This window comes from Cervus elaphus, chromosome X (genome assembly GCF_910594005.1).
Source record: "Cervus elaphus chromosome X, mCerEla1.1, whole genome shotgun sequence".
Lineage (NCBI taxonomy): Eukaryota > Metazoa > Chordata > Mammalia > Artiodactyla > Cervidae > Cervus > Cervus elaphus.
Window position 1 is genome coordinate 86,114,800 of NC_057848.1, and position 14,678 is coordinate 86,129,477.

Below are 14,678 nucleotides of genomic sequence, written 5' to 3' on the forward strand. Positions count from 1 at the left end.
GTACCTATCCAGAGAGACAAAGGATGAGTGTGTTAGTAGCCCCTATTTCTAAGTTTCTGCAATCATTTGTGGAAATACCTTGAGGAAATTTGCCAGTTTTTATTTTGCTATGCAGGGTGGCAAAAGGTGATATGACAGACCAATCTTTTTATAATGATAAAACTATAGGGGCCAAAATTCTTTCTCCTCCTCCCTTCATGATACCTCATAAAGCTAATTCCAGAATGAACTAGTCACACTGCCCATTGAGCTTCTTTTATCAAATTCATAGCCATGGATATTGGAAGGAACTGCTTTCCCTTCACTTAACCACTTTGGTATGAGTAACTTGTGAACACACAGGAGCAAGGCAATTTTCTCTTCCATTTTCCATCTCGGGTATGCAGTAACAGCATGCATTCTGAGTCATGCAGAGACCACTCTAAAGAATGCGTGCTGTAAGCTCAGAGGGGCTAATAATCAAATTAGGTTGCTAACAAATGGCAATTTATAATGCTAAAACTAATGAGAGGTCAAAGAACTAAAATATGCGAGGAGTTTTAATTATCCTGTCTTTTGTGACTCCACAAGAACATTTTTAAAGGAACACTATCACCAGTATTCAACTGGTATTTTAAGTTTCATTAAGATTTACATAACCTGTTACATATTGGGAAATACATTCTTTCTTTCCAAGCAGAACAAGGACCTAAATCCTTCTCTTTGGGGTTGGAAAAAAAGAAATGTCTTGCTTTAATATTGAATTTACTGAACCCTTTCCTTCCCATAGCACTGATGGGGAAACATGGCATCTCTTCAAGGAAATCTCTAGATTGGATAGCATAGGAACTGTAGCAAATAAAATAACTACAACTTCTCTGTCCTTATTTCCTATGCCATTTCACATTTTTTTTAGTCTCTCTCTTTTTTGTTTTTTTGCCACTTTGTTTATGTTTCACTGACTCTGTGATGCTCAGGCCTTGACCACGAACTTCAGCAGTGGTACAACTGTTTCTTCCGCTGCTGTTTCTTGTTCTTCAACTTCTCCTCATGCTTGTTGAACCTGCAGCATGTGCTTTCTTGGGCTGCAGATCCAGAGGCTTGTACTTCTTGCCCTTGCAGAATTTCCTGAGGTTCTCTTTTTGAGTCTGATTAACAACAGTGAGAACTCAGGCAATGAATTTACAAACAGCTAGGATCTTGGAGAGCTTGGATGCCACACTGCTTGTCACTTTGGTGATGCCTAGCTTGGACAGTGCCACCTTCAGGTCACCCAGTTGTTTCAGCAGTTCCATCTTGCCAGGAAGATCTCAAACCTTAAACTTAGCTATGGCTGCACAAGCTACTGCCACTTCCTACTCTGAGGGATTTTTTTTTTTTCATTTCTTATTTGCACCCTCCTCTGTCACAAGTGGGCTTCCCAGGTGGCGCTAGTGGTAAAGAACCCACTTGCCAATGCAGGAGACAAAAGAGATGCAGGTTCTATCCCTGGGTTGGGAAGATCCCCTGGAGAAGGGCATGGCAATCCACTCCAGTATTCTTGCCTGGAGAATCCAATGGACAGAGGAGCCTGGCAGGCTACAGTCCATGGGGGTCACAAAGAGTCGGACACAACCGAAGTGACTTAGCATGCATGTACTGTCATATGTACATCCACACACACCACCACAACCATCACATGCAACATTTCTGCAGGTCAAAGTGCCCTTCATCTCTCAGAGCCTACCTTCTTTCTATGTAGTGTTCAAGATGGTTTTGTATATTTGTTTATTTGGTTGGAGAGAGGGTGGCAAAACTGATGAACTGAAGAAAGTGACAATGTCAACTGAATGTGGAACCTTGTTCCTTGGAAGAAAAGCTATGACAAACCTAGACAGCATATTAAAAAGCAGAGACATCACTTTGCCAATGAAGGTCCATCTAGTCAAAGCTATAGTTTTTCCAGTAGTCACGTATGGATGTGAGAGCTGGATCAGAAGCCTAAGCACTGAAGAATTGATGCTTTCAAACTGTGGTATTGATGAAGACTCTTGAGAGCCCCTGAGCTGCAAAGAGATCAAACCAGTCAATTCTAAAGGAAATCAATCCTGAATATTCATTGGAAGGACTGATGCTGAAGCTGAAGCTCCAGCTCCAATACTTTAGTCACTTGATGTGAAGAGCCAACGCATTGGAAAAGATCCTGATGCTGGGAAAGATTGAAGGCAGGAGAAGAAGGGGATGACAGAGGATGAGATGGTTGGATGGCATCACCAACTCAATGGACATGAGTTTGAGCAAGCTTTGGGATATGGTGAAGGACAGGGAACCCTGGAGTGCTGCAGTCCATGGCGTCACAAAGAGTCAGACACGACTGAGCAACTAAACAGGCAAAAATAAAACTGAAAAAAGCTGCTACCTCTAAAAGCTAGAGAAAAGATCAATTCAGACATTGGAGATGTTAGCAGTAATACACTGTGAACACAGATGGTCTGGAAAGGCTTTTGCTACAAAGAGGGTTAATTGTTCAAAGGTAATGTCTGTCCATCAAGCCAATTTAATGCCAAAGAATGCATCTGGGCATGGAGTTTTCTTTCATCAATAAAACAGCATCGATAAAACAGCAAATGGAACACACACACACACAAAAAATCGAGCCCATCCATATCATTAGGGCAGCAAGACAAGTAACCCAGAGTATTGAAGGGTCCGGGTGTTGAACTAGTTGCCCTTATTATTGAAAAAAATGTTAAAGTATAAAAGCAAATCCAACAAGGACATTGGGAACAGTGCAAATAACAAAATTCTCTTCCTGAAAAGGAAGAAAACATCTGGAAATTCTGTTAAACTTTCATCACCACACCCTACCATGTGACATTGTTACACTGTTCTTTTAAAGAGCTAGCCCACTGTTTTATGAGACAGTGTGTATTAATAGCATAAGGGCAAAGAGTGTGAGCCCTAGAGTCAAACTAAATACCGTTCAATACTTATTAGCCACGTAGTCTTGGTCAGGTTACATTTTTCTTTCTAAGCCTCAGTATCCTCATTTTGGCAGCAAAAGTCCAAGTTTTAAAGTCAAACTGCCTGGCTTCCAATCCTCTGCTCTACCACTAACTGGCAGGTAACCTTAAACAAATTGCATAACTTCTCTGTGACTCAGTTTCCCCTTCAATATAATGTTATTGTTGTTCAGTCACTAAGTCATGTCTGACTCCTTGAGACCCCATGGACGGCAGCAGGCCAGACTCCCCTGTCCTTCACTATCTCTTGGAGTTTGCTCAAATGCATATCCATTGAGACATGACGCTATCTAACCATTTTCATCCTCTATGGCCCCCATGTCCCTTTGCCTTCAGTTTTTCCCAACATCAGAGTCTTTTCCAATGAGTCAGTTCTTCACATCAGGTGGCCAAAGTACTGGAGTATCAGTCATTCCAATGAATATTCAGGGTTGATTTCCTTTAGGATTGATTGGTTTGATCTCTTTGCAGTCTGAGGGATTCTCAAGAGTCTTCTCCAATGACACAGTTTGAAAGCATCAGTTCTTCAGTGCTCAGCCTTCTTTATGGTCCAGCTTTCATATCCATACATGACTACTGAAAAAACCATAGATTTGACTATACGGACCTTTGCTTATCAATTCAGTTCCGTTGCTCAGTTGTACCCAACTCTTTGCGACCCCATAGACTGCAGCACGCCAGGCCTCCATGTCCATCACCAACTCCCAGAGTTTACCCAAACTTATGTCAACTGAGTCAGTGATGCTATCTAATCATCTCATCCTCTGTCGTCCCCTTCTCCCACCTTCAATCTTTCCCAGCATCAAGGTCTTTTCAAATGAGTCAGCTCTTTGCATCAGGTGACCAAAGTATTGGAGTTTCAGCTTCACCATCAGTCCTTCCAATGAACACTCAGGACTGATCTCCGTTAGGATGGACTGGTTGAATTTCCTTGCAGTCCAAGGGACTCTCAAGAGTCTTATACATCACAGCACATCACATCACATCACATCACAGCAAAGTGATGTCTCTGCTTTTTAAAATGCTGTCTAGGTTTGTCAGGGCTTTCCTTCCAAGGAGCAAGCATCTTTTAATTTCCTGGCTGCAGTCACCGTCTGCAGTGATTTTTGGAGCCCAAGAAAATAAAATCTGTCACTACTTCCACTTTTCCCCCTTCTATTTACCATGAAGTGATGGGACTGGATGTCATGATCTTAGTTTTTTGAATGTTGAGTTATGGGCCCCATTGATTGTCAGGACCTCACAGGAGCTTTGTGAAAATTATATGCATAACAGAACACACATAAGGCACCTCGTAAGAGTTCCATTGATATAAGTCATTATAGTACCTACCTCAGAAGCTTGTATTAATAGTAAGGATGAAATGAGACAATGAATGAAAAGCTTTTAAACTCGGTATAGCCAGTGTGCAATAAATGCTAGGTTTTTCTCTGTGCTTTCCTTTTCACTTCCCAACTGCCTTTAAAGCTTCTAGAGGATGAGTCTTAATTTTTTTTTCTTTGTACTATAATATCTAGCACTCTGTTATATGCAAATAAAAGTAACTAAATTATAGCCAGAGGAAAGAATAAATGAACAAAAGTAGAAACTCAAATATCAGAACCATGGACTCACAAGCCTTGAGAGGATTGGGTTTATTAAAAAGTGATGGTATAGGTCATACGGCATGTCTGAGTTTTGGTAAATTATAAATATTAACCAGAGATAACAATTTGGCATTTGATTTCTTACTTGTGTCAAGAAGAAAATATATTTTTGCCTCTACCCTTCCAGGTTCTTGGCTAACAACCCTTGTAATAAAAGACAGATTAACAGGAGAAAACAATTTTAATTACATACATACTAAGTATAATAGTAACGGAGCCCCACAAAGATATGAGACTCAAAAGGCAACCAGAAAATAGAGGCTTATAACATCCCCTAGAGAAGGAAATGGGAACCCATTCCAGTATTCTTGCCTGGGAAATCCAATGGACAGAGGAGCCTGACAGGCTACAGTCAATGTGGTCGCAAAAGAGTCAGACTCAACTCAGCAACTAAACAACAACATACCACCCTGAGGCAAAGAATGCAATAGGGGTATGGGACTTTAAAGCAGGGTAAAGTAAGTTGTGGGACAATGAGAGCAGTAAATAGAGTTGCTCTGCCAGTCAGATAAATTTTTCAGATGAAAAAATGACCTCTGACAATAGCTTTCTCTGTGCTACCAGCCCCTTTTCTAATATAAGTTTCATTTATAAATGTAGATTTCCTTTAAGAGAAACTTCTACTCTATTTTCAAACTTCTCCTATGTTTGCAGTTTCTCAAGATAATTCTTATGCCAAAGAGGAATATTTTGGGGTGGAATTTCTTTTGAAAATAGTGATGACTATAATAGATGATTCAGCAAAAAAAAAAAAGAAAGGACCCAGTTAATGGTGTTACATAGACATGGGTTAGGAGGTAGTTCTCACACTTGAGACTTCTGTGAATCACTTTTACAAAATTTCATTATATCAGTATACCACCAAAAAAACTCCTTCACAATTTGTGTTTTATACACATATCACCTTTACTATTATTTTCTTAATAGCTTTTTTTTTTCTTTAAACTAACTTAAATTGTGTTGAAAACAGGACAACAAGCCCAAAATGGAGTCACTTATGCCAAGCCCCATGTCACCAAGACTTAATTACAGTTTTGGCCTCTCCCAGAAATGGAATCAAGAACCAGTCAATCAGGCATCAGTTGCTTAGCACTAATGAGGTCATCTGCCTGATAGACACCTGCTGTCTCCTAAAGTGAAATGACCTTGCCATAATCCACTTTTTGTCCAATTAACTTTCTTATTCCCACTCCCTTCTACATATATATATATTTTCAATTGTACAGCTCCTCAGAGCTCCTTTCTATCTGCTAGAAGGGATGCTGTCCAATTCAGGAAATATTGACTAAAACCAATAAGATCTTTAAAAGTTTTGCAATTGAACTTTGATTTTGTTAGGTAGTTAAGAGTAGGAAAAAGGAGTCCAGAATGGCAGTGGCTAAAAGACAAGGAAGGGAAAAGCCCGAAAAAAATAGAACAAAGGAGGGTCTGAAGACCAGAGTGAGGACCTCAGGTAAAACAAACAGCACTCCTGGCTAGCCCAATTTACATAGGGCAGGCCCAGCGAGGAGGAGAGAAAACAAAAACAGGAACCAAAATTGGGCTGGGGGCCTCTCTTCTCTTCGCGTCTTTTGGGTTGGCTTTCTCTCACACCTCAAGGATATATTTTCTTTTACTTTATAAATAAAACTGAGATGTAACACAGATCTGTAACACTGGTCTGTCCGAGGGCTGTCCGTCGTTTCAAATTTTTGTTGCAATGAGACAGAACCAAGGAAATTGCAAACTCCCCCAACATCTGTGGTGCCGTTTCTCAGATTTAACCTGATTGAAACAACCTTGGCTTGCCCCCCACAAGGATGAGGCCAAGCACAGCAGGAGCCCAACTTGGCAAAAGCTCCCATGGTGAAAGCTGAACGTGAAAAAAACCGAGTGCAGGGGAAGTGACAAGAAGCCCAGTGTGCTGGAAACTGAGACAGCAAAAAACAAACTCAGCAGAAAGCTCACGTGGCTCAGCCTCAGATTCCAGAAAACCTCTGGTTAAGGTAGGAGGTCCTCACTCCTGTGGCTGGAAGGACATATGCCTAACAAAATCTTTATTTCTTTACAATCTTGTTTCTTGCTTCCTCAAGCCCTCCATGAACAGGAGAGCAGCAGCGGGTGCAACTGAGGAACTCTGGCAAGGGCTACTCCTCAGTGTGTCCCAAAGGCTCCACTATCTGCTGGGCCCAGTAGCTGTTACACAAGTGCGTGGGGGTTCTTCTGTCCTTAATCTTCATGTGCCAAGGATCAGGCCAATGAAAACTGTGAGCACAGGACAGGTATTTAGCAGATTTTCTGGCAGGTTATGAAGGGGATACGTTGGCACGTTTTTCCCACTGCTCTTGCCTCCTGTCCTTCAGCTCCTCTCTCCCAGGACTTAAGCCCAGCCAAAACCCAAGATGCCTGGCTTCAGGACCTAATGAAGCTCAGGCTCTGATGTCCCATTGCAAAAATTCAGTGAGAGTCACAGTGATAGGTAAGAGGTGGATTTGTTCGGATTCAGAGAGAAGCACACTTCACAGGGTGTGGGCCATCACAGAGGAGAGTGCAGGGGCCATGGAATGTGGTGTGGTTAGTTTTTTCAAGCTAGGTGAATTCATATGCTAATGAGTAGGAGGACCATCCCAACCATTAGGGAACCACCCACTCCTCCGTCTTTTGACAGTGACTTGGAACTGTTCTGCCACCTCTGAGTGTGTCATTAAGCTTGCAGATTGGGAATCAAGGTTTAGTTGAACTTGACTTGTCATTTTGGACCCATTTGATTTTAATTGGTTTATGTTATGCCCTTGGTCTATGTCATTTTTTCCAAAGTTGTGCCCTGCTCCCTTCCCTCCTGTTTCATGCTCTTTTCCTGAGCCCCATCTGGGCCCACAGTGTTGCCTCTACAGTTTTCTGGAGGGACAACCAGAAAATAGCTGGTACTTAGGAGTGAAATACTGTATAATACCCCATCCCTCTAGATAGTCAGGCCTTCATCTTCCATGTTTCCAACAACATGTCCAACAACAGCATCTCTCAGTGAACCCACTAGGGCAGGTGACAGGCACACAATGCCTGCTAGAAGTCCATCTGTTGGTGGCATCCCTTCAAGGGCAATTGAGCTTCCAGGGATAATGTTTGCCACTGTGGGAGTTAGCCCTGCAGGGTCTTTGGGCCCAAACCCTTACCATCCTTCTCCTAAAGTTATAAACATACCCCCGGATCAAATCTCCACTCCACTTTTATGGAACATCTGGTCTGTTGCCTCTTATCAATTTGTTCCTAAGCCAATTACTAACTCCTACAACCAGGACCCTGCCCCCTTATAGGCGACACCGCTCAATCCAGTCTATTATTAAAATATTCTTAATGCCCCTAACAGGACCAGATAACCCACTCCTTTGTCATTACTTCTGTTATTACCTGAAGTGGGTCTATGACAATGAAATGTTTACCATTGGAGACACCCTAACCTGCCCTTACGGAGGACTAGGGGAGGAAATCAGTGACTTACATTCCCTTAGAACAGTAAGAGGAAAAGGCTTATGGTTGCTTCACCAGGTTCCCAGTCTCAGGGCACAGGCTTGGATTGCTTTACATCATGATATCTATTCCCATTTGTGGTGAACAAACTGGCAATGAGTTAAAATTACAACCCCTTAATCCTACCCAGCACTGGTCACACTGGAGACCTTGGGGATGCCCAACTCCAGTCCAGGGGTCCTAGGAGGTCGACCTGCCTCGACCTGTCCAGGGACCCGATTCTCAGGAGACCAACAAGCCTCGACTTGACTGAGGATTCTATCTCCAGGAGGCTGTCACACCTCAGCTTGCCTGGGGATCTGCACCCTGAGCCAGGGATGCCTGGCTCTCAGGTTGCAACAGTATGGGGTAGGATAAGCTTCAAAAAGACTCTCCCCTAAGGAAGTCCACCCATGGAAATTGAAGGAGCCCTATTATTTTTTCTTTTTTTCTTTTCCTCCCTGTCATCACTGTCTTTCAGATGAGAAATAACCAATCCACTTCCCAACAGACGCCCTTGAGATGCATCCTTGATAACTGGAAGCTGTTTGATCCTCTAACTCTAAGGAGAAGTTGCTTAAAATTCTTTTGTGCCACTGCATGGACACATTATCCTCTGAGGGACAAGGAACACTGGCCTGAGGATGGGAGTTTAAATTACAATACCATCCTGCAGCTAGACTTACTCTGCACAAGACAAGGGAAGTGAACAGAGATCCCCTACGTACAAACTTTCTTCTGACTAAGAGATAATGAAAGAACTCTCTCTTAAGTATGGGATTGTTGGATGCTCTAAAAGTGAGCCTACTAGGCAAATGGTGTTAGGCACAGACAACCAAGAGAAGGAACCCGCTTGTGAAGGTTCACCTCCCATGGCTCCCGAGTTGCCTGGTGCTCCTTCCTTGTATCCAAACGCCCCCCCCCCATATCCAGGAGCACCCCCTCCACAAAAGCCAACTCGAGTATGTCCTTTAGTCGAAACTGGAGGAGAATTCAGACCAACCCAAGTCCATAAGCCCTTCTCCCTCTTAGAACTAAGATGTCTCAAACAAGACCTGGGAAGCTATACAGATGACCCAGGCAAACATATAGATACAGTCCAACACATTACCTTGGCCTTGGACTTGATGTGGAAGGACATCATGATCATATTTAATCAAACTTATCTGACCCTGAGCATGCGAGGGTCTTAAAGGAAGCCCGAAGGTATGCTATGGGGCTTTACATGTCAAGCAATAAATACCCAGTAGAGGAAACTGTAGTCCCCTCCTCAGATCCTAATTGGAATTATAATGACCCTGAGCACATCTGGAGAAGGGATAATTTTCTGATCTGTGTGAAGGCAGGACTGAAAGCAGCCCAGCAAAAAGTAATCAGCTATGCTGGGGTCTCAGCAATAACTCAGGAGCCCAATGAGAACCCCATTGCCTTTCTGGAAAGGCTAAAAGAGGCCCTCCAAAAGTTTACCAATCTGGACTTAGACTTTTATGAAACGCAGGTGTTATTAAAGGAGAAATTCCTGTCCCAATGTGCATCAGACATCAGGATAAAGTTACAACAGCTACAGCAGCAAGACCATGCTGCCTCTTTAGATGAGATGGTCCAGACAGCCGCCAATACATTTTATAACAGAGAACAGGAGTGGGAGGCCAAGGCCCAGGAAAGGGAGAAAAGGAAAGAGACAAGGCATGCCCAAATGCTGGCCACCCTCCAGGGAAGCCCTATGGTAAAACCCGAGTCCTTGAAGGACAAGGCACAAGGCAAATACCTAATCTGTAGACAGGCAGGGCATTGGGCCAAAGAGTGTCCTAACCATGACAAGTCACCTAAAATGGCTTGCTACAAATGCCATCAATTGGGACATTGGGTGGCACTCTGCCCTCAGGACCCAAGAGCATCAAGGTCAAGCACCAAGCCTTCCCTCACGTTGGTCCAACAGGACTGAAGTGGCCCACTCCAGCCAGCCCACCTGTCACAGATAACCATCATGGGGCTGGAGCCAAGAGTGCAACTGGATGTGGCAAGTATGTCCAAGAATTTCTTGGCTGACACAAGAGGCTACCTGCTCTGTCCTGACCTCCTACTCTGGAGCCTTCTCCTCCCAAACCTGTACCATTTTGGGTGCTACAGGGAAAACAATTACTAAAAGATTCAGCTAAGCACTTATTTGTTGGGATGGACAAATATTTTCCCACCAGTTTCTGGTGGTTCCTGAGTGTCTTACTCCTTTATTGGGAACAGATATACTCACTAAACTGGGGACCACCCTTGTGATGGGAAGCTTTTCAGCCCCTAGAGCCCTACAGCTTCTGGTTACTGCTGAAGAACCCATTACACCTTCTACAATAGAGAGGTACCAAACACTATGGTAGGACAAAATTAACCCCCAGGTGAGGGACCAGGGGACTCCTGGATGAGCCCACCAAGCTGAACTGGTCATCATTGTCCTCTGAGATCCCACTCAGTTTCCTAACTGGAAAAAATATCCCCTCAGAAGAGAAGCTCAGGAAGGACTACAGCCTCTAATAAATAAATTCCTTGCCTGTGGGCTATTGGTCCCTACCAATTCACCATGTACAACCCCGATCCTCCCTGTAAAGAAAAAGGACAGAACCTGGAAAATGGTTCAAGATCTCCAGATCTTAAATGAAGCTGTAGTCCCCCTCCATCCTACAGAACCCAATCCTTATGTAACCTTGGGAGAAATCCCACCCAGTGCAAAGTGGTTTACAGTCTTGAATCTCAAAGATGCATTCTTTTGCATACCACTGGCTAAAGAATCCCAATATCTTTTTGCCTTCAACTGGGAGGCTCCAGGAGAAAAACACCAACAGATGACTTGGACAGTATTACCTCAGTGGTTCAGAGATAACCCCCACCTGTTTGGGCAGGCTCTTCGCTGAGATCTCCTAGATCCAGACCTGGGACCTAATGGGGAAATATTACAATACATAGATGACCTACTAATCTGCTCTCCAGATGAGAAAAATGCCCAACAACATGCAATTCAGGTTCTAAACTTTTTGGCAGAGAGGGGATATAAAGTCTCCCGTGCCAAGGCACAGCTGGTCGAGACAAAGGTCACTTAGCTGGAAGTTCAGATTACACATGGATCCAGGAGGCTGTCCTCTGATCGGGTACAAGGAATCCTCCAGTTGCCCTCCCACACTACTCAAAAACAATTGCATGCTTTCCTGGGGCTAACTGGGTATTGTAGAAACTGGATATCCAACTATGGTCTAATTGCCTATGCCTTATATGAAAGCTTGAAGTGACGGGATGATTCAATCCCACTGATGTGGGGAACTCCTCAAAAGAAGGCAGAGGCTACACTAAAACAAGACTTAACTCAAGCACCCGCCTTGAGGTTGCCAGACCCAGAAAAAACATTCCAACTTTATGTCCACGAAAAGAAGGAATAGCCTTGGGAGTGGGGCCTTAGCCCCAGCCTGTAGCTTACTTATCAAAGAGGCTTGATCCAACTGCCTGAGGCTGGCCTCCCTGCCTTTGAAATCTTGCAGCTATAGCAATCCTGATAGAAGATGCTTTAAAACTCTCTTTTGGGGAAAAACTATTTTTACCAGCCACCAAGTGAAACATCTTCTAAATGGGAGAGGCCATTTATCGATGTCAGATCAAAGAATGCGCAGATATCAAGTACTGCTGATGGAAAATCCAGGCCTCACTATATCCCCTTGTGAGGTTCTTAACCCAGTCACCCTGCTGCCTACCCCCGAAGGCTCTCCCCTTTCACTCTTGCCTAGGAACCTTGGACCACTGGACAAAACCCTGAGAGGGACTGTCAGAAGATCCTCTGACCAATCCTGAGGAAATCTGGTACCCCAATGGAAGCAGCTTTGTCTTGGATGGAAAAAGAAGAGCCGGATATGCAGTAGTCTCCAATTCTGACACCACAAAGGCTAAACCTTTGTCACCAGATACTTCAGTCCAATTAGCTGAGCTCATAGCCCTGACTTGAGATTTAGAGCTGGGAAAAGGAAAAAGAGTAGCCATTTACATGAACTCCAAGTATGCCTTTCTGGTGCTAAATGCACATGCTGCTATTTGGAAAGAAAGAGGCCATTTGACCACCCGAGGGTCCCCAATCAAATATGGTGATCAAATCCTTAGGCTCTTGGAGGCAGTCCATCTGCCCACTGAGGTTTCAGCCTCCCACTGTAAAGGGCACCAAAAAGGGAGCACAGAAGTGGCATGAGGGAACCAAACAGTTGATCAGGCAGCTAAGAGAGCAGCATTGCAGAACAATGACCTAACAGGGGTTGCCACCTTAGTTCCACAGACTAATTTGCCTTAAACTCCTTCATATACTGAAGGTGAGATTCTTAAAGCTAAGAGTGAGGGCTTTCAAGAAGACCATAAGGGGTGGTTCCAAAAGGAGGGACTCCTTTTTCTTCCTGGGAACCTCCAGTGGAAGTTGGTTAACTCCTTACATGCCACCACTCACTTAGGGGAAAAGGCCCTCCAAAGATTACTAGGAAGATCCTTCAGAGGAACAGGCCTCCAAATGACTATAAAGCAAGTGGTCTCTTCTTGTCCCACTTGCCAAATTAACAACCCCCAAGGAGCTCGAAGATCCCAATTGGCCCAGCCTGTCCAACAATATGGGACCTACCCAGGAGAGGACTGGCAGATGGACTTCACCCAGATATCAGTTTCTCAAGGGTATAAATACCTATTGGTCATGATAGATACATTCACAGGATGGATTAAAGGCTTTCCCACCTGGACTGAGAAGGCTGAGAAGGTGGTAACAAAAAAAAAAAAAAGAAAGAAAGAAAGAAAGAAAACTGCTCCATGAAATCATTCCGAGATTTGGTCTGCCCAGGTCATCACAAAGTGATAATGGGACATCATTTACTTCTAAGGTCACCCAAGGGGTCTCTAAAGCATTGGGCATTACTTATTACCTCCATTGTGCCTGCAGGCCTCAGTCTTCAGGGAAAGTAGAAAGAGCCAACCAATTCTTAAAATCAGCAATAAAAAAAATAGCCCAGGAGACCTCCCTGGGATGGAGGGAGGCTTTACCAATAGCTCTCCTCCGCACCTGTATTGCCCCTAAGGAACAGGTTGGTCTTAGTCCATATGAGATACTATATGGGAGACCTTTTGTTTATGTCAATGACCTCTTCCTAGATCCAGAGGCTCAGACTCTCCAGTCTTATACCATGGCCATTGGGCAACTCCAACAGGATATACGCTTGCAGGGTGTCAACCGAGACCCACAAGATTCTAAAGAGTCACGACTATATGCTCCAGGGACCCAAGTCCTAATTAAAGTCTGGAAAGATGGGTCCCCAAAGGCTCATCTCCAGCCCACATGGAAGGGTCCCTACCCTGTGATACTTTCTACCACCCCCCCCCCCCCACAGCAGTCAAGGTACCAGGACATGACTCACGAATCAAGCCATGGAAGAAAAGAGAAGAGGAGACTCAGTACACCTGTGAGCCCCTGGGAGCTCTCAGATACCTATTCAGAACTACAAATGAGTGCCATTCTAACGAACACTCCCAAAATTAAGTTTCTGGGGATAAGATTTCTCAGAACAGCTCTAAACGGCCAACACAGCTTGGCAGGGGTTGTACTCCAAAACAGACAGGAGATAGATCTCCTGATCTCCAAACAAGGAGGAACTTGAGCCATCTTGAATGAGACATGTTTTTTCTGGGTAAATACCTCCAGTTAAGTTAAAGAAAGTCTCACAGTCCTCAAGAAAAACATTCAGACCCTACAGGATCTCAAAGAATGAGCTGGAGAGTTCTCGGGGTGGCTACAATCTCTCTTTGGAGGATCCTCCTGGCGATGGGAAATTTGGAGTTGGCTAATGCCCCTACTAGTCCTTATTATCACCATATTGATATTGCTTATGATTTCCCCATGTATTATCAATTGTCTAACCCATTTTGTCTGTCCAGGTCAATAAGCTACAAAAAGCAGTGCCAGTTCAACAAGGATATATAAAACTACAGCCAACCACAGAAAATATCACTCACCCTTAGATGGACACTGCTATAAGGACTCTGAGACTTGAGACTAGCAAGAGGGGGAGGCCCAATGCCCCCTTGCAGTCCCAGTTCAGCAAGAAGTAGCCAGAAAGACCTCGATGCCCCTATTCCCAAAGAATTGGGCCTTCTATCTCTTGATGGGGGAATGTAAGGTAGTTAGAATAGGAAAAAGAAGTCCAGAATGGCGGTGGCTAAAGGACAAGGAAGGGAAAAGACTGAAATAAAATAGAACAAAGGAAGGTCTGAGGACCAGAGTGAGGACCTCAGGTAAAACAAACAGCACTCCTGGCCAGCCCAACTTACATAGGGCCGGCCCAGGAGGAGGAGGAAAAAAACATATAAAAAGAGGAGCCAAAACTGGGCTGGGGGTCTCTCTTCTTTTCGCATCTTTTGGGTCGGTATTCCCTCATGCCTCAAGGATGTATATTCCTTTACTTTCTAAATAAAACTGAGCTGTAACACAGAGCTGTAACACTGGTCCATCTAAGAGCTGTAACACTGGTCCGTCTGAGGACTGTAACGCTGGTCCATTCTTTGCTTC